The sequence below is a fragment of the Erpetoichthys calabaricus genome, chromosome 9, assembly GCF_900747795.2.
Source record: "Erpetoichthys calabaricus chromosome 9, fErpCal1.3, whole genome shotgun sequence".
In the NCBI taxonomy this organism is placed as follows: Eukaryota; Metazoa; Chordata; class Cladistia; order Polypteriformes; family Polypteridae; genus Erpetoichthys; species Erpetoichthys calabaricus.
Genome location: NC_041402.2, coordinates 153,464,557 through 153,486,526, shown reverse-complemented (window position 1 = coordinate 153,486,526; position 21,970 = coordinate 153,464,557). Strand labels below are relative to the sequence as shown.

The 21,970-nt window shown below is 39.1% G+C and overlaps 1 long non-coding RNA gene across 1 annotated transcript; it reads left to right on the top strand.

The window, feature by feature from the left end:
* The first annotated feature begins 3,277 nt into the window (after positions 1-3,277).
* Positions 3,278-3,470, top strand: LOC127529259 (uncharacterized). Its single transcript, XR_007935933.1, has 2 exons — positions 3,278-3,353; positions 3,391-3,470. It is a non-coding gene; the product is annotated as an uncharacterized LOC127529259 (long non-coding RNA).
* The last annotated feature ends 18,500 nt before the right edge of the window (positions 3,471-21,970 follow it).

Sequence of the window (21,970 nt, the reverse complement as noted above, 5' to 3'; positions counted from 1 at the left end):
GTTGATGTGATCTTGACTACAGTACAAACCTGTTTCAGGTACTTTCAACAAGAAAAAACATACTGTCATGTGCCTGAACAGTGTCAGAACATGTTTCAACTAATTGTAAAAAAAAAGCCTGGGGAAAATGACACGCAAATATGTAGGTAATACGAGAAATATCTGGATTTTTTTTTACCAAATGCCTGTATGGCACATTCACACAGTGTGTTTAGAAGTCATTAAAAGAAAGCTATGATGGGACATTCACATCTTCCAGCAGATGGCGATAATTAGACATAGATGTGGCTCAGATTTTACTGAATTTGGAATATTACTTAAAAGAATGCTTCGGGCTGCAGCTTTTAAACTTCAGTGAAACCTCAAAATTCACAAGTTTCAACACCAGGATAAAGAGGTTCCTGTTTATCTGTTTGCAATGTTCAACATTCAATGCCCAGAATGTTTTGCTAATTATATACTATAGGACTGTTTAAACATGTTCATTGCATAACCAGATGGATTTTCTACACTTTTAATTCTGCGTTATTTCAGTCAACTTCAACAGCCTTGCACCAGGCAGGAACAAACAGCATGTATCCTCTTCTTCCACCAGTCTGAATTCTGCACTCTCAGCCACTTCTTCGTTTCATCAATAATTTCTTCATCCTTTTACATCATTCCCATTCCTTTTCCTTATAGATCTTCATTATCAACTCACTCAATGGGAGTTCTGTTCACCTGCTTTATACTGGGCGTGATGTCACACTGTTTATAGTTCTTAACATGGCTGGCAATACTTTCAACCTCACGTTAACTCTGACTGCTTCATCATTAACTGCAAACAACAGACACCACTTACAGCTTGTAGTAGTGCATATTTCACTTTTACTAATAACCCAATTACATCTTTGAAAGTATAATCTGGTTTTAACAAATGGTCTTTCCCTTGCAACAGATTAAGTTTTTTTTTAAACATATTTAATGTGTTGTTCAGCAACATAGGAATGTACGAGGATGTAGCCAGAATCAATCAACTAAGGCAAGAGCTTCAGATGCTGACTAGACAGTTCAAACCCTGTGTAGAGCAGAATGACACAGGAGACAGAGGATAGAGAGAGCCAGGAAGCAAACTGCTTTCTTAGCAGACCACTTTGGCTTCACAAAGCAGCTGCTTAGGGCAGCAACGCAGTGGTTGTCTTGCTTGCTGCAAGAAAAAATTAGATCTTTTTCTGCACAACATTGACACCCAATGGTCAAGTTCAACACTACCTAACTCACCTGCTCCAGGACCCAGTGGAGTACCCTATAAGGTGTACAAGCACTGCCCAAACCTCCACAGAATCTTCTGAAAGATGCTGCGAATGATTTGGTGAAGGAGGATGGTAGCAGAACAGTGGAGGAAGGCGGAAGGAGTCTAGATACCCAAGGAAGATATTTCAGCTAAGCTGAAGCAGTTCAGATCCATCTCACTTCGTAGTGTGGAGGGGAAGATGTTTATTTAATATTCCAGTAACCACTTGAATTACATCAAATCTGTCTGTGCCTCTCTCGCACATACACACAGACACACACACATACACATACACACACAAGTCTTCAATTTTATACAATCTGAAATTAATACTTTACACAATGTGTAGAAATAATTTTGGGTTGGGCATTGTAACGCAGCAACACCTTCAGGTGATGCCAATGCCACACTCCACCAGGACATGTAGAACACGGCAACCAGCATCTGAGAGCATCTCATACATTCAACAGGATTATTTTCTGTTGTGCCCGGTGTGGGTTTTTTTTGGACATATTAGTGTCATATTAGTACTAAAAAAATAAGCAGACTCAAATAAAATGTATTTTTATTATGTAGTAACAACAATTATGAAATAATAAAAATGAATTACTTAAAGCACTCCGCACCAGGATGACCTAGGATGCAAACTCGTAAGCTTTACGTAATTGGCCAGCTGCATTACATTTGTATCACTTGAATTGCTATCAGAAATAAAGACTTTCATAAAAAGTCACAGCCTGAACCCCTTCACAGCAATTTCACTTGACTTGGTGACAGTGAACACATACATACTGTACAAAGCACGCATGGGTTACACAGAGAAAAAGCGAGTGTTCGTGACTCCCATTGCGAAGGAACTTTATCATCACTTCCTACAAGAAGCATGTCCTGGAATATAAAATGAACACTTTCACACAAGGTATAATGAAGTAAGTGTGCTTTTACTCAAGAAAAAAAATTGAATTAAAAAAAAATCGTTCAAATGACATTGCTGTGAAAGGTTTCAGACTGTGAAGTCCACATGGGAGAGGTGATAAATAAAATGTATTATTATCCATTCATCCATTATCCAACCCGCTACATCCTAACTACAGGGTCACAGGGGTCTGCTGGAGCCAAACCCAGCCAACACAGGGTGCAAGGCAGGAAACAAACCCCGGGCAGGGCACCAGCCCACAACAGGGCACGCACTCACGCACGAACAGCACACACCAAGCACAAACTAGGGACAATTTAAAATCGCCAATGCACCCAACCTGCATGTATTTGCACTGTGGGAGGAAACCCACGCAGACACAGGGAGAACATGCAAACTCCACACAGGGAGGATGCAAGAAGCGAACCCGGGTCTCCTTACTGCGAGGCAGCAGCGCTACCCACTGCGCCACCCTGTATTATTATTACTTTATTAAATACCATTGTCAAATATGTGATTCAAATTCCAGCAGTTATATTTGATATGATAAATAAATTTCATATAAGTAATAGTCTGCGTCTGTTTCATTTACACTGACTGTTGCAGAAACAGAACACAATTGAAATGTAGTGCCGGAGTGACCCGACATTCGCGCGATAGACATATGAGCGGTGACAAAATAGCGCCGATTAAAATGCGGCGTCAAAATCGCGCCGACAAAATCGCGATGACTAGTTTAAAGCATATATAATAATGTTTATTTTAGAAGTCAATATTATGATACATGGTACGCAGATAGTCCTTAAGATCACGCCCTGGATATGTAGGAAGAAATGCAGCAAGACGTCTTGATAGTTGAGCGTATTTAGACTTGCTAGCTGCCTGACTGCTGGTAATTCCGCTTTGTATACGACTGATGGTTTGTTCATGAATTACTAGTTTAAAGCATATATAAAAATGTTTATTTTAGAAGTCAATATTATGAGACATGGCACGCAGATAGTCCTTAAGATCACGCCCTGCATATGTAGGAAGAATTGCAGCAAGACGTCTTGATAGTATTATTCAATTGATTTCTTCTGACTGCATTATAACCTAGCACATAATGTGTACATAATGCGCACGTACGCGTCCCACTCTCTTGGCCTCTCTCGCGATTTTGTCGTGGCGATTTTGTCGGCGCGTATTTGTCGAAAACCAGTTAGCGATTTTGTCGGCACTCATTTGTCCGTCGCGGTTTTGTCGGCACTCATATGTCTATCGTGCTTTTGTCGGTGAACCTTGAAATGTATGTACTCTATTTCAAATAATTCCTTACAACTTTTTGCTATAAAATTCATACATACTGTATATTCAATGCATACTTGAGTTGTAAGTGAGAGAATTATGGCTGTGATGCGGAGGGTTACGGTGTCAGGAAGGCCATTATGCTGGATGAATGGGGGACGGGTGAGTGCAGGTTCGGTGTTGCTATTTGACACATTTGCAAAACAAGGGCGGTGATCAGTGGGCAGTTGTTGAATTGATAAGGACCTACAATTTTTCTCATGTCTGTTTTGGGAAAGTAGGCTTGTCGGGAAGAACAAAAAATTTCGTAGGCTTTGGGAATGCTATTAAGCAGTGCAGCACACTGTGGGAAAAATGATAAGCTCCAGCTCCCGATAAGCTGCCTTGAAGAAGTTTAAAGTGTTGCGCACAATAGAGGCACTGCTCTATCGGGACTCCAGGGACTCTAGAGTGGCATCAATAGACATCTTGGTACACACAGGTAGGATGTAGAGAGCTGAGGATAGTCTGTAGCTAGCGGAGTCTCGGCTGAAACACAAGCCTCTGGTGGGTGTTTTGGCAACAGGGTGGGCGAGTGGGAGTGATCCTATAATCTCGGTATGACCAGGCTCATGGCAAGGACAGGCTCTATGTAGTCCTGGAGGAGGAGCGAACCAGCAGGACGGTGGGCATGCGGCAGCAGGGAGCATGGACAAGGTGGGAGGAAATTATCTTGGTGTGACATGTGGCAGGCCGAATCACAGTGCATCAAGTTCACGGTTCAAGCCATGTATGATGTCCTCCCCAGCTCAGCAAATCTACATACCTGGGGCAAGACTGAGTCTCTGATATGTCTTCTCTGCACTGGAAAGGGCTCATTGGAGCACATCCTCAGTCACTGCATAGTGGCCCTCAGTGAGGGCCGCTACACCTGGCAACACGACCAGATGCTCGAGTTAGTGGCAGAGGCCATTTTTAGAGCCGTTACTAACAACAGAATCATCCTCAGCCAGAGGGGCATCACCTTTGTCTGGGTAGGATAGCATCCTCAGCCTCAGTCTTCAGTAGCAGCCGGCCAGCTCACCTCAGCGTTGGACTGGGAACTACGAGTAGCCTTAGGCAGACAGTTCAAGTTCCCAGATCATGTTACACCAACCTCTTCGAGGGCAGACATGGTGTGAACATCTGTCTTTTCAAAGCAGGTGTTTATAGTGGAGTTGACAGTCCCTTGGGAAGACCGCATTGAAGAGGCTAACGAACGAAAGCAGTCCAAGTACCATGCGCTGCTGGAGCAGTGCCAAAAGAGTGGCTGGAATACTTGTGAGCCCATTGAGGTGGGGTGTAGAGGCTTTCCTGGCTGCTCTTTATGCAAGGTATATGCCCTGTTTGGCATCACAGGAGCTGCATGTGGCTTTGGATCAGGAGGTCTAAATCATGGGCTTTTGCTCCTGGGACACAAGCCTGGGCCTGATCAACCCCGGCTGGGTCACCTGAGCGAGGGTGTCTGATGTTTTGCAAGACCTGAAACACCAGATGACCTCAGGACACATCACTGATGCATCCTTGGATGTATCTTTAAACTAAAACTGTTTTGTACACTTCATTAACACATGTTTATCAGTGATCTTTTTAGGAGATGTATGTGAAACAAGAGGGGCAGCATGGTGCAGTCACACCTGGTTTAATGTCTTTTAAAAAATCAGTTTTGTTGTATTTTGTGCTTAGATAAAAAGCCTGCTTCTGGGAAGTAGGTGTAATGGGAGAGGACAGCAAGAGAGAGGCAGTAGGAATGAGGAGGAAATCTGTGTGTTTGTTTTAAATAATGTTAACATAATGTGCATTTATGTGACAAACATATTAAACCTCAAAAGTGATGAATATGATGTACACTTTATTTTAGGTGACTTTTAAGATAGCTAATGCTTTGCATTTGAAAAAGCACAGATATTACGATAGCTAATGCTTTGTATTTGAGAAAGCATATGACAGGGTGCCTCGAGAGGAGTTGTGGTATTGGATGAGGAAGTCAGGAGTGGCAGAGAAGTACGTAAGAGTTGTACAGGATATGTACAAGGGAAGTGTGACCGTGGTGAGGTCTGTGGTAGGAGTGACAGATGCATTCAAGGTGGAGGTGTGATTACATCAGAGATCGGCTCTGAGCCCTTTGTTATTTACAATGGTGATGGACAGGTTGACAGACGAGATTAGACAGGAGTCTCTGTGGACTATGATGTTTGCTGATGACATTGTGATCTGTAGCGATAGTAGGGAGCAGGTTGAGGAGACCCTGGAGAGGTGGAGATATGCTCTAGAGAGGAGAGGAATGAAGGTCAATAGGAACAAGACAGAATACATGGGTGTAAATGAGAGGGAGGTCAGTGGAATGGTGAGGATGAAATGAGTAGAGTTGGCGAAGGTGGATGAGTTTAAATACTTGGGATCAACAGTACAGAGTAATGGGGATTGTGGAAGAGAGGTGAAAAAGAGAGTGCAGGCAGGGTGGAATGGGTGGAGAAGAGTGTCAGGAGTAATTTGTGACAGACGGGTATCAGCAAGAGTGAAAGGGAAGGTCTAAAGGATGGTAATTAGACCAGCTATATGGGTTGGAGATGGTGGCACTGACTAGAAAGCAGGAGACAGAGCTGGAGGTAGCAGAGTTAAAGATGCTAAAATTTGCACTGGGTGTGATGAGGATGGAAAATGAGTACATTAGAGTGTCAGCTCAAGTTGGACGGTTGGGAGACAAAGTCAGAGAGGCGAGATTGTGTTGGTTTGGACATGTGCAGAGGAGAGATGCTGAGTATATTGGGAGAAGGATGTTAAGGATAGAGCTGCCAGGGAACAGGAACAAAGGAAGGCCTAAGGGAAGGTTTATGGATGTGGTGAGAGAGGACATGCAGGTGATGGGTGTAACAGAGCAAGATGCAGAGGACAGAAAGATATGGAAGAAGATGATCCACTGTGGCAACCCCTAACAGGAGCAGCCGAAAGAAGAAGAAGAAGAATGCTTTGCATTTGCACTGAAGAATTTTTTGTTTTCTCGCCTGTGTGGTCAGTTCTCAGGGAACTGGCCAACAGGTCAGGAAGATCTCAGTCAAACTTTGTTCCATCGTGCCCACTGTGCCGGAAGTAATTAACCAACTAACAGGGCACAACATTAAGTTTTTTTTATGGTGTAGGTGTACATACATAAAACATAGCATGCTTTTTGCCAACATAAAAAATGCAATTTGCTGCAGTGTCTGGTTTTCCTATCATAATCTGAGCAAAAGTAATTTTTACTAAACTCATGTTGCAATAAGGACACCTAGAGAACCTGCAGCTACCGTTATTAACCATAAGCAATTTTAATGGTTCTATGTGGCATTTTTGTCCTTCTGCATAGGTGTTATTTTGTTTTATGGTGAATAATTCTCATTGGCTGTGTTTCGTTGCTTTGCAACACTCGATGTTTTCAGTGGCTACCACCCCACTCCCCACTTGAAACCCCATAATTGTTGACTGAGTGTTGATTCCTCACAGTGTTCAGGATCATCGATCATGTGTAGTGGTTTTGTGACGCTCTAAGCTTCATGGGGGACTCCACTCCCTCTAATCCGGCTCTAAAAGAATAAATCTATTTTGAATCTGCAAATATGTTATTCACATCCACTTTTTAGTGTACGAATATTTTCAACGCTTGAATCCAAGTAACATTTTATGAAAAAAAGGCCCATGGTGTGGAAATGCTCAAAAAATTTAGTATTTTGGAATTTCGGGTTAGGGATGCTCAACCTGTATATAAAACTGTATAGATGTAAGAATAGTTTACTTGGTTGAAGAAATCCCAAAGTACATAACAGGTAACAATTACAGTTTTCACAGCTGAATTCTCCAGACCCCAATTTGAGACTTATATCTCACAGTTGTTACCATTTCTTGATATTAATGTTCAAGTACACATAGAATTGTATTTTATACTTTTAATTTGTGAGTCCACTGAGAGAAGCTCATTATTTTACACAAGATTTCAGTCTAAGAATTTAATTGCAGATTTATTATTTGCCTATTATTTTTCAGCTTCAGCACATATGTTCTTAGCAGAAACAAGTTCTCTTGCTAGGCAGCTGGAATGAAGAGGAGGCGTATTGATACATACATATCACTCAAGACTTGTTAAACATGGTTACTAGACAGCATTTTTAAAATTGTGATTAATTATTATTGCCTTTCAGGAAATACTGCACACTGCAAATTTATTTTGAAGTGTTTACATATATTGTTCATCCTTGTAGCTTTTTCTTAATGCCCCTTGCTCATTTTCTCATGAGGATGATACATTAAAGACAAAGTTGTTCATCCAGGTAGATAAAGTAATGATTGAAGTCCAAGTCACATCATTGGTTTGGAACTGGTAGATTTGCTAGCAAAGTTTTTTTAATACGTACTTGCCTATTTTGTTGACATTATAAAAATTATTTATTTGAATTCAATACTAAAATGTGGTTCACATTGTCAGTTGCCCTTACTCTCTTTTTTTAAATTCAGTCCGCGGTGTCTCCGACTGCTAATTATTTTAGAAAAGTTGTACATTGTATCTCTTCACTCTGATTTTCTGTCCTTCAAATTGTGCAATTAGCGGCCCGTGGTGGTAACATTAACAAATTGCTTCTCCAGTGTGACTCTTATTGGATCTTTACATTTAACACAGTTGCTCCTAATGGGCTCAATGAGTATAATGATCCCACCTGTTTCCTATGAGGTAAAAATGAAGTGTTTTTAGACCAGCAGTTGGTGATATTTATGCAGTCTTAGTTTAGCCTTTACTGGGTTCATTAGATGTTTTGCTGAGGCAGGGCTAATGTCAATTTTTTTTCGTTTGTCTTTTTTTATTTTCTCTTTTAAAATGTCTAAGAACAATTTCCCACATACTTTGCATTATATCTGCCCCATTTATTATAGCCATTATGTGAATATATATTTATTAATCACATACTGCTTTCTGGATCATCTTTCTCATGTTTGAGGTAGTGTTTTCTCATTCAAGTATTGTTTTTCTTTCATTGTTAAGTCTTAAAACACAACAGAGGTTGGTGTATTATTAAATTTAGGATAAGTAAAGCAGATTGTTAGGTATATCTAATGATGAATACCAACATCTTAATTTGCAAAAGTGTTTTTTTTTTTTTTTTCTGCATCGAGAGGAGTCAGATGAGGTGGCTCGGGCATCTGATCAGGATGCCTCCTGGACGCCTCCCTGGTGAGGTGTTCCGGGCACGTCTAACCGGGAGGAGGCCCAGGGGAAGACCCAGGACACGCTGGAAGGACTATGTCTCTCGGCTGGCCTGGGAACGCCTTTGGGATTCCCCTGAAAGAGCTAGAAGAAGTGGCCAGGGAGAGGGAAGTCTGGGCATCTCTGCTAAAGCTACTGCCCCCGCGACCTGACCTCGGATAAGCGGAAGAGGATGGATGGATGGATAGTTTTTTCTTTAGATTTTTGCACTTCATCTAAGCAAGAGTGCTTGCTATCTCATTGCTAGCTTTGATTCTCAGTTGCTTTAAGTTAATTTTATAATGTTAGAATTTTCTAGGTTATAACCTGCTGCCCCTTTAAATCTTGATCCCTGTGTAACCCTTGACTCTCCAAGGCCAGTGCTCATAGTTTTCAAGTGTCCAAGGATTACTCCTGTGGATTAAACTAGAAGTCTGACTAGGGTATGAATATGTCCTACTCCAAAGTACACCATGAGGAGCAGTTAATGAAGTTCACATTTCAGAATGAGCAATGTCATAATTTTATGGCACCTTGAGCCACAAAATGTTTTGTAGTTTTCTGCTAATAATGCTAAGGCTTTACCACAAAGGTAATAATAATAACAATGCATACCATACCATTAGAAAGGCTGGGGGGAGTAATAATAATAATAATAAATAATAATATTCAAAGTAATAGGAGAAGAAGAAAACATAATAAGGTAGGATATTACATTAAGATGTATGTAATTGTTACTAATCCCCATCAACATCAAGAAAAATACTGGAACTGGCACGAAGATGGAAAGACAAAAACACAAAGGTTGAGTGAGAGTAACACTCAATAACAGGCATGTTTATTTAGAAATAAATCATTCATGTCCGTACTTTCATAAGAATCGCCGTTATGGCCATGGGAAACATCTCGCAAATTAACACTTACTGAAACTGACTATTCTAACGCTGTTTCTGAAGGCACTTTCATAATTCCAGTGTTCTCAATCTTTTGCCTCTCTCTGTGAATCCCCCCTTATCTTCTGTTTGGCTTTATTTAGCCAGTGCGCTAGGAGTCTCCATCTACCTTATTGAACATTCCCTAGCTTGTAAAGTGTAATGCAAATGTTCCATGGGTTTGTGGGATGCATAGCTCAGATTACTTGTGTGATAATTTGCTTTGTGTCCTTCACCCATCCATTCCCAGTTATCTTCAGGGTAATATCATGGCTACTACAATATAGTTTGCATTCATGGCCACCTGTGTGTCAATACTGTGATACTGCTTGCAATTCACATATGCATGCTCATCCACACTTGGGGCAATGATCTTTATTTGCATGCTGCCAATCACTCCAACAACTCCATAAAAAACAGAGATTTGCATGAATGCAGTTTGCTATATCAGTACCTCATGTGGAGTGGTGGGGAAATGTATTCTGTGTATTACCTCACACGTTTTAAGGGCATTAAAAGTTTGGTGCAAAATTTGAGAAATGGTTGGTTGTGACATATCTATGTCACTGCTAAAACAAATGTGCATATTCTGTGTAGCCAGAAAACATAACATTATCAAAACTTCAATTTTGGCTGACAATACATGACTTCTGTGTATAGATAACCACGTGACATACAAGATTTGTTATGTATTTTATTCCACCTCTATCAAATCAATATCCTCTTACCAGTTCACTGCTGTCCAGCTTTTTCAAAACACTCCACCTTTTCCACAATGTGAGTGCCAATCTCTGAGAGCTCATGAACTCTCCTAAACCTAGTGAAGTTAGAAGTAGTTTCCTAAATTAAGAAAATTGGTAAAATGCTATTGTGTCACTTTGAGATTTTTTAGCCAGTTGGGACCAGTTTCCTGCTCTGAGACTTTTGATAAATACAGGCACTGGTCTCTCTTGCATCTTTCACATTGAAGCTGTTGCCCCAAAGTCTTCCCCCAGTTTCAAACTGAGATTGTCTTTAAATTCTGTCCCAAGATCATTTCTACTCAATCCCTAGAATAACTTACAAGGTTGAAGATGGGTCAACTTTTTTTGCTCCAGGGACACCAAGCTAGAAATGATCCCTGTTTTCTCAGTACTCCAGGACCTTCCTTTGCTCTTATGGAGCTGGGACTCCCAGGCTGAACCCCTACTGTCTGCTTTTTTAAAGTGAGAGCACATACCTTCATAACACGAACCATGTGACTTCTACGGGCCTGCAAGACTTTTAATCTCCACACAAACAGAGTTTGCTGACCCCTGTCTCCACCTGGAACTTCACAAATTAGTTGTGCCAAACGCCTTAAGTTGCCACCTGTTGCACCTAAAATGAAAACAGTATGGCACAAGGGCAAAAAGAAAATAGACCCAGAGAAGATGGAAGTTGAAAAGGAGACTGTAACCTGAAAGATCTAAAAGCCTAGCGTCAACACCAAAAGTAAAATCCTAACTTGTAGTTGGAAAACAAAAGCACAAATCTTAAACTCAAACTTTAATCGTACATGCTTATTATTTCTTTCATATACGCAAACTCGGATAATGCAGAAGTCCAATGGACTGAACTTTATGTCCCTTAACCTTTGACAAAATGCTTAGTGTGACCCCAATTGTCACTCCGTAGCATATGCATAAAATACCAACATGCAAGAATTGAGCAAATGTAAAATAATTTTAGCTACAATAAAAGGAAACAATTCAGGAGAAGTAATAAGAAAAATGAATTTTGTGACACAAAACAGTGTAATAAAAAGAAAAACAGAATTAAATTTGCTATCCATATTACTAACCGAGAATGGTAAACCGGATGGCATGGACGCAGGTTTACTAACTAAACCGGATGGCATGGACGCAGGTACACGGCGATGGGACCATGAGACGTACTGCGCAGGCGCGTACAGCGCACGTCTCATAAACCGCAATCGAAGCCATATCCACCGCGAACGAAGGACTCACGGCCCAAAAACGAAACAGCTCAACTGACGTGAATGAGAAATGAAGCAACAAGGCGCCCATAGCTAACGACTACCGACACAGCCACGCCAAAAATAGGATTCTGCGCTGCAGCCCGGATTCAAACGGAAGAGGCTACGGCGGCCCCACAGGTCCACAAAGATAGTACGAAAGGCGCAGGCGTCACCGCCATATTGTGAGTGGCACTACTACAGAAGGTGCAGGCGTCACCGCCATATTGTGCGTGGCACTACTGCGGAGTGAAGTTAGGAGTAATGTGCTGCTTGGGATTGTACAAACCGCTGAACGCTTTACACCAAATTCAAACACAATACAGCTCAACGATACAAACACGAGCTCACCTGGATAAGATCAATGAACGCAGGCGCCTACAACGCGTGTCTGAAACTGCAGAAGCACAGCAGACACGGATTCAAAACGAACGAGCTCAACTGACGGATATACAAACACGAGCCCGGCTGGATAAAATCAATGTACGCAGGCGCCTACAACGCGCGTCTGAAATGCCGCAAGCAAAGCGGGCACAGCTCCAAGACGAACGAGCTTGACTAATGTGTTTCAGGATACCCAACGCCGGGGGTAGGCGACCGAAGCGAGCAGGGGGCGTATTAACATAACAAAGAAAATATATTCAAATCATAACACCAGCATGGCACACTTTGTCACTGAATGCCTTGTATGGGTGTTTTGCCTTTTAGGTGCAAGTCTGAAAGTTTCTTCGCCCATGGTGATAACTCACACGACTTTCTATATTTTAGGTATGCAAGGAGTCAAAGTATAATATTTTTTAGGATTGGTGTACCTTGTATATAATCTTACTTAAAGAAATGTGTAAAATTATTTTATCAGTGAAACTAGTTAATCGTTTTATTTGCAATGAATCTTTTTTGTTTTTTCGATTTTTCCTGAGTCTGTGGACCTTTGACAAATTGTATACAGCATGTCCATATCCAGCAACCCTGCATAGCTGATCTTTTCTTGTAGTGAAGAATTTCTCACCTCATAACTTTAACTCACTGTGCACACCTACTTTAAGTAAAGGCAATACTTTAAAATGTTACTTGGATTGACATGATATATGTCATGTATACATAATTCAACTAAAATTGTCCTTTCTAGCAAAATTACTGCACAAATAAATTGTTCCATTGGGGCTGTCTCTCATACAGAAACAATTTGTATTTTTAAAACAAAGAGAAAAAAAATTGCTAGACTGTTATAAAGGTCTGAATAGTAACAAAGCTTGTTGGGGATTTTAAAATTGTGTATTAAATTGTGATACACTAGAGGGCAGCAAAGACATTCAGGTTTAATGTGTTTCACTTAGCTGCATCAAACTGCATCGGAGAGTTGTCTTTATAGATGGACTGGGTTAAAGGGTTGAATCTGTTTTTTCATGCATCACTTTCAAGGATAAGAATGGTTAATTCCGTTGAGATACCTAGACAAATGCATTTGCAGAAATTTTTCCATGGTGTGAAAACAAAGATATACAATAGGTTACAGCTGAATGAAGTTAAATTAAAGCATTTTGTTGTACTACTAAAAATACTTCGGTTATTGATTGGTAATTTTTAAATTTCTTTACTGATAATTCATATTGATGTCTTGCATTTTATAACAGTATTCTCACAAAGCATCTATCTAACTGTTCTACTCTATATCCTCATGCATACAGACACACACACATACTGCTACCTATATACTGTGCTCAAATTGATCGCTTATTCTACACCCTAAATGATACCTACACACTTCACCAGAAGATGGCAGTATGCATATAGATTGTGCATTTGAAGCTGTGAATTTCTTCAACCATACTACTCTACAAATAGTGTGTTAATCAGTAGATGAATGCAGATGGGTTAAATCATATCTTATATTCCATGTCAGGTAGATTTACTCAACAGTTACATTCACCTGTTTAAATGTTAAAGTAGAAGTGCAAAAACATGGTAGGGGAGTTAATAGAGAAAAGTCTGTCATGCCTCACTAATTTCTCTCTCTTTCCCTGCCTCTTCTCATTTATAGGCTCAAATCCAGCTGAAATCTAGGGATGCACATGATTCCAATGAGTGTTAACGCATGTAACTGAGGAGACAAATCACCCCTGTCTTTGCCCATTGGCATGTATTAATTCCCCGACTGAGATGGATCATCGTAATGAGGGTTATGCTGTACTTTTAGAACTGGAAGGGCCGAAGTCCAGTGAATTGCTAGGTAGAAACACAATTACAATACAAATTGCTTTCCCAGGCGGTACATTATTTAGTGGAAACCGTGAAATCTTTACTATTGATAATTTGTTGCCTTTTTGCCACTAATGTAATTTGCTATATTAAGGGATTGCAGATACTTGGGGTGTAAAGCTATAACAATAATGAGGTAGTGTTTTCCATTGATTTATACCTTGATTCTTTTTTTCTTGTAACAATGAATGAATCAGGAAAAAATGAATTACTCCAAATTTTAATGGGTGTTTAATGGGATATTATCCAACCTGGCAGTAACTTTTTTTGTCACAAAATCTTATGGAATATTTGGTTAAAAAATCAGAGGTTGTGAAAGTAGACAAATTTAAATACCTCGGGTCAACAGTCTAAAGCAAGGGTTCCCAAAGTGGTCGATATTGACCCCCTGGGGTCGATTTGAACTTTCTAGGGGTCGATAGTTTCAATGAAAAAATTTGGGGGTCAACGACAGCAAAAATAGACCCCCTTACTACTGCTATTTGTTTGTTACTTCAAAATATCTATTCCAATAGGTACCTAATTAAGAAGTAAAATCATTTAAAAAAAGCACATTACATACCAAATTTGCGAACGAAAAGGTAAAATGTGTCATTAAAAGAGTCACACGTAAGAATGCATGAAAATACATGTAGCACAAACATGTCTGTTCATTGTCTTATCGAACATATCAAAGCAAGTGCGGATATGAAAAACCATTACATGTAATTAGGGGGTCGACGGTTTTAAAAGTTTTTGGTAAAGGGGTCTGCGGCTGAAAAAAGTTTGGGAAGCCTTGGTCTAAAGCAATAGAGAGTGTGGCAGAGAGGTAAAGAAGAGAGTGCAGGCAGTGTGAACTGGGTTGAGAAGAGTGACAGGAGTGATTTGTGATAGACTGCAAGAGTGAAAGGGAAGTTCTATAATATGGTAGTGAGAACAGCTATGTTGCATGGTTTGGAGATGGTGGCACTGACAAAAAGACAGGAGGCAGAGATGGAAGTGGCAGAGTAAAAGATGCTACGATTTTCACTAGGGCAAACAGGATTAGAAATTTTTAAGAGGGACAACACAGGTACGACAGTTTGGTGACCAAATGAGAGAGGTTAGATTGAGATGGTTTGGGCAAGTGCCGAGGAGAGAAAAGAATGTTGAGGATGGAACCGCCAGGCAAGAGGAGAAGCGAAAGTCCAAAGAGGACGTTTATGGGTGTAATAAGGGAGGACATGAAGCCAGTCGTGTGAAAGAAAATGATGTAAAAGACCAGGATAGGTGGAAATGGGTGACCTGCTGTGGTGACCCCTAAATGCCAGCAAGAAGAAGAAGAAGACTTTTTAATTAATTAGTTGGATCAAGAACCAGACTGCATAGTTAATATTTTGAAAGAAAAAAGAGAAATCAAGTGGGAAATATTTATATATTATGAATGCTGCTAAATAAATTTGAAACAATGTTTTAACATTTATGACAAAAAGTGTCATTACCATAGACTAAATAAATATGCAAACAGCAATAGGAGAGTAGCAAATCTAGATATATAAATAATAAAGTTTGTGTGTCAATTATCCTATGACTGCCACTAAAGGATCCATACATTGGGCTCTCCACAAAAGTGAGATAATTGTGATGACCTCAGTTCACAACTGAACAGCAAGAATGTTTGGATGACCTATTAAAACAAATCAACGAGTCATAGGTGTCATCAGTGTCTGTGATGCCAAGTGGTCAGTTCATAAAATTACATCTTATATTAATTATATGGATGTAACTACCTTCATGGCTTCTATTGCAGTGTTTGCCTTTAAGCTCTTACCATAGCTTGGATTGGTCTTAGGTCATCTTTCATTATGAGTTCTACTTCTCCCTAGGGACTGATGACTATGAGATAGATAGATAGATAGATAGATAGATAGATAGATAGATAGATAGATAGATAGATAGATAGATAGATAGATAGATAGATAGATAGATACTTTATTAATCCCAAGAGGAAATTCACACATATCAGATTTACACAATAAATAAGTAATGACTACAGTGCAACCTGGAACATGAATGTTATTACACAACAATACGCTGTGGAAGTGTGGTCACTCATCAATAAACATTTTGAAGACTCTTGAAAGGTCTGCTTGAAGACACATTTCAAAGGGCCAATGCCCAACCATACAACTGAGCCATGCACAAGGAACGCCAGCATGATATCAACACCCTGCCATGTTTATGACAAGGCATGTAGGAGATATGCCAAGACAGATCAAACTGTTTTTTTAAAAGGAGCAACTACACCATACTGTTTGGGTGTGCTTCAAAATATCTGGCACCTGTATGACTCCATGCCATAAGGCACAGTAAGAAATACTATGGAGATTTTACCTGGCACTAATGACTCTTTCCTTCTTATTCTGGAATAACAAATCATTCCTTTGCTTTTCAAACTTGTGTAATAGCTGTTCTGGACCCTCTTTTTATGTGCTATAAACTATTTTTTGTTTCTTATATACTTTACCTGAGGTAGGTTAAGACAATAATAAGGTTAACCTTGAAAAATAAATTCCATAACTTGGCTAACTTAAAAGTGGAAAGAACATTACATTAGATATTCTATTAGATGTGCTATTTATCTTATTTTAGATAGCCTAAGCTTCTTTCATGTCCTCTTTCTATGTCTAAAGCCAATGCACTCCATTGACTGCTGGACCATTTATTATGAGGATGCTGCAGTACAGGCCTATGCATGCTGTATATATTAAATAATGAACACTATAAAAACTCGTATAAAAAGTGTAAAAAAATGTATTACAAAGCAATAATTTATTTTCAAAATTAATTGTCTGTAAGAATGACGCTATATAGCGCCTGACCCAACACAGATTAGACACGGGAGGCACGTGTAAAATAAAACAAATACTTTTTATTTTCTTCATCTGTGGGCTACGCCTTCCTCGTACCCACAGACACAACACAGTCCCAAGCACAAGTAACACACAAAAGCACATTTCTCTCTCTTCCACCACCACTCCTCCACAAGCTTAGTCCTCCTCCTCCCGACTCTGGCCGCCAAGTGGTGGTCGCTGGCTCCCTTTTACTGGGTACCCAGAAGTGCTCCAGGTGGTTGATTATCGACATCCAGCTGCACTTCTGGGTAAGGCAAAACCAGTGCCCAAAAGGGGCCAGCTGCTCCTGTTACAGCACCCCCTGGCAGTGCCTGCGGAACCCCACAGAGCTGCACAGAACTCCAACCCCCATGAAGCCCTGGGGGAGTCCAAGGCACTGCTGCAACCCAGGGAGGCTACCATCTAGCGTCCAGGGGGAGATAATGGGCTTCCCACCCTTGTCTCCCTGGTAGATGTGGTGAAGGGGCGTCCCGGCCAGACATGGGCCCCGGCTATCCGTCACATGTCCAAAATGTAAAGAAACTGTTAATTACATTATTTTCACTAGTAACATGACTAAAATTCTCCATTTGAATGAAAGTCCAAGAAGCATGGCACCTCACAGTGTGCAGGCTTAGAAGAACATGTACTTTAAGTATAATGCATTTCTTTGCGCTTTCCATGTTTTTTACTCCCAACATATTTGGTGGTTGGTAATGTTTTTTGCTCAATGTGCAACAGAATGTCCATGTAGTGCTGTGTGGACGGTCGTGACAAGTCGGATGCCTTGTGATGATTTGGGGCATACCATGTGCCTACAGATTCCACATCATCCAATTGATTGTCACTATCTTGATCACAGTCAGTTTCATCAAAATATTCATCGTGCAACAAATCTAGTTTCAAAACATCAGTAGCTTTATATGTTTTTTGTGATGACACAACTACAGACTAATTACAGCACTATCTTCTGCACATGAATCTCACCAAAAAATATAAAATTCTATTGCTATTCACTAGATGACAGCACTATAGTAGTTATATGAGATGCAACAGCAAAGCTTGCTAGCAAGCTGGCTGTGTCTATAATGGTAACATACTCAAAAATGAGTTCTCTCATATTTCTCCCTTTGACAGGCTCAATAAGATATGACTTAACTCGTACCTCGAGTTAAGTCCAAAGTATTAATTTATTTTTTCTTCAAATCAGAGCATTGACTTAATCTATATTTAATACCAAGTTCACCAGCTGTCATGACATGACCCTGTGTCTAAGGAGCACATTGTATTTCAGATCACTCCTCATTAACAACCTAACCACAATCATCCAACTGCAATGAAGGATACCAATATTTACACAAGCTTCTCTCCTTTGTAGCAAGTTAAATATATACTGAAGTCAAGATTTTTGCTAAGATTTAAAGGAGACAGAGTTAAGGTTCCTCAGCAGTCCATCTCTTTATTGCAATGTTTCAGCTGCTAAGGTCAAGTGTAACAATGAGAAATTCCATCTGACAAACATTCCCTATTTCATACATTACATCCATCAACTAAACATTAGCTTCATAAATGAAACAGACGAAAAAAGCAGGGTTCTCTCTTTCTAATATAAAGAATATGGCTTTGTGTCACGACTTTCTTATAAGGCAAGTACAAAAAAAAACAATGGACAGAGTATAGGCACGCGTACTCTGCAGCCAATAATTTTGTTTACATTCCAATTCAAGTTCAAGATTAAATTTACTGTTTCGTGTGGACAGTACAGTGAAATTCTTACCGACATGGAACATGCTGCCACTCTCTATGACTATGATCAGTAAGTATTTAAAATGAGAAACTGTGTCTCATACTTCGTTGAATTGCAGTTATAATGAACAATGCACCCTAGCTATAGGATCTATCTAGTGGCCCTCATAGGGTACTTTTTAAACTTTCCCAAACCTAGAAAAAGCAACAAGGAATTATAAAAATGATTTTTAATTAATACAATACACATAACAACACAGGAGGTAGTAAATACAAAGAGGGGAAAAATAACAAATAAACATCCTAAACCAAACCCTGACTATTCTAGTGGCTTAGCTAAACATATTCTTTGCATCTCTGTCTATCTGACAGGGTAACTAATGCACTTGTCCAAATCTTAAATACATTAAGCCCTCCTTCATCACCATATACACCTTTTCACCTTCTTAGTTTGTCTTATCTTCCTCCTTCCAGTTGAACCATTGTCACCATCACGTGACTTTTTGGTCCAATGATAGACTGGATGGAAGGAGCTTCTAATCCTGATTAAATACAACAATAGTGGTTATCTTCAAAACTACATCCAGCATAAGGAATGCTTTCCGTTATTCCTGGGGCCATCTGCCTACATCTCTGGCTTGAGATCTTATTGAAGGAGTTTCTAATTGTGGCTAAGTACAATAATAAGAGTAATCTCCAAAACTACATCCAGTGTAAGTAATGTTCTCTGACATTCCTGAGGCCATCTTCCTGTACCTCTAACTACAGACCCTACTTTTCCACTGTAGTCCTAAACCTGAAATACTTTTTAAAGATCCAGGACAAAAAACTTTAAAAGAGATAAAAGTTAAACAAATTATGCTAATCTAAATAAACATGATATCAGTATTAAAGTGGAACCGTTTAGATTAGGAGAGTTCAATACAGCTGAAGACCATATCCTCCCTTAGACTAAATATTAACATATGTAAGTTATAACAAATATAAATGTATTACTTGGTTACACAAGTGTACTTGCAGACTGAGGTGCAATTAAACTTAAATTCCTCACTGTGAAAGTGATAATAGATTGGAAGCAAGTGATAATGTGTTGAAGAAGTGTGACTCCAGAGACTAGTTGGTCATTTTTTGTTCACAGTACAGCAATTAATGTTTATCATAAAACAAACTTGATGGAAGCATATTGGGCCACATTACTGAAAATTAAGCATTCTTCATGATCTGTACAACTCTGACATATTAAACTAAAAATATTTAAAAATAACAGGTAACATAGGGTTGTTAATAGCTATTGAGAAGACTATTCTAAAAGCAATTAAATCAAAGATCTCATATGGGAAAAACTATAAGTATTAATTAGCAAATAGGTGGAAAAGGCACTCTTCCATGAGGAATGGTTTAATCTTATCATGAGCTGTTCATTAGGTATTTCATGTTTTTCTGAGTATGCATAACATTTTAAGAGTTATTCTAAGAAAACCACTATGTATAGTATATACTTGGTAGCTAACATCTGCTGCCAAGATCATCATTTTTAGTTGTTAATATTTTCTTTAATTATTGTTTTAAATATTAAATAACACTCATTAATATAACAATTTAAATAATAATGTTAGTTAAAATGTATTACTTAACTTTACGGTTACAATGAAATCTCTAAACAGATTATATCTTAGTTCTGTGACTTCCAGTAATTATAAGACATTGTATTTAACCATCCTTTTGTTACTTCTGTAGCAGAATACTTCTGTTCAGCTGAGTTCAGCTTTCTTCCACAATACAAATACATCCTTTCGGGTAAATAATATTGGTCTCCATTGGACAGGGCTAAATGTGCTTAGGTGTGTGTGAACTTGCACATTCTGATTTGAATTATTATTGCTTTTATTGCTTCCAAGTTTGAGTTTATGAGCTGAAAAAAGACAGGAATATGCACAGATGGATGTTTTTATATTACTTATTGAATACAGTTCCTTAGTTCTTTTCCCAAGTGCAGTACCATATTTACAGTGATGTATATTTATGTAGTTGGTATGTACACTGGTCATGTAATTTTATGAGGCTCACTACGATGCAGTTGCTACATACTGTACCCACTTATAAACTGTAGATCACCTCCTTTATATGATAGCAAAGTTTATCGTTGAATTATCTTGGTGACTCTAGTAGGCACTGAATGAGCGGTCATGGTGAAAAATAGGAGCAGATGACAGATCTCAAAAAATCTTCATATTTAGGATGTGCAAGTGAGAATGTTATCAGTAAAAAAGGCAAAAGGTATAAATCCATAGATGTTAAACAGAAAACTGCCCATTTGGCAGGGATGTAGTCAAAAGCAAGATAAAAAATCAATAACATTAAAGGAATATAGTTTGTAGTTTGTAGTAAAACAATCTTGTTTTCAAATAGAATAGAGAGAAAAAATATACAGTATGTTATACTGTAATACAAGCCTTTTTGAATTGAAGGTCCACCTCCCTCCCTTATTTGATGCTCAAGGGTCCAGTCTTCAATCCAAAAGTCAATCCCATGTGGCTTTAGTTACATATTTATGATGTGTGGTGATTTTTCCGGAGGTATCTGTTTAGTGATATGTTAGCAAAAATGCAAGCGTTTAGCACATTTTGAGTACATGACTGGATATTTGCCATATGAATTATACAACATGAATGAAGTAAGGTTTTTTTTTAACATGGACAGTTTCTCATATCATTTGCCACTGTACAGCAGTAGTCACTACCATCTTCTATTATATCATATAAAGTTTTATTTCTCCATTTGTTATGAAACCATGAGATTAAAGATTTTCCTCAGCCATCACTACAAACATCATGGGTTATGTGGCAGATTAAAAATAACATTATTTTTGGGTGGAGTATTTCTTTAAATGGCAAAAAGTATAAATTATATTAGTAAATAAAAATACTTAACTTCAATTGTTCAACAGCTGTTTTTTCACTTTGTATTTAATAATGCCTAACTTTGCAGACATTCTGCAATATTTCAAAAACACCACACAGTTGTATAAGCATTGTAATTTTCACATATATTGTCACACATGTGTGTCAGAGGGTCACTTCCCGGCTCATCAAAGAAGAGCACTACTATTTGAACTCTAGGTGGCACGATCGCTAACCACTTTTGCTCCTTTTTTACCCACGACCCAGAGAAGCTGCCCATTGACCCCAACCCTTCCGGTCCAGGAGATATTAAAAGAGTGCACTCCCAGAACATGGTGGCTTGGAAGACTAGGAAGACACCCACCTACTGGAAGGAAGTTCGTTGGCAAGTGTGACAAGTAGGAAACATACAAATAGCTGATGGTTTTATTGATTTCTGTTCTGTTTTGCGCCATTGCCTTTATTATTTTGTGTATAAAATAAGTAAATGGGTGACCCTGTTGGCACCCCAACATTTCGTCTAAGTTTCTGTGGTTACTAGCAGTGGAGAAGACTATTGGTTCTTTATTTCGCCTTATA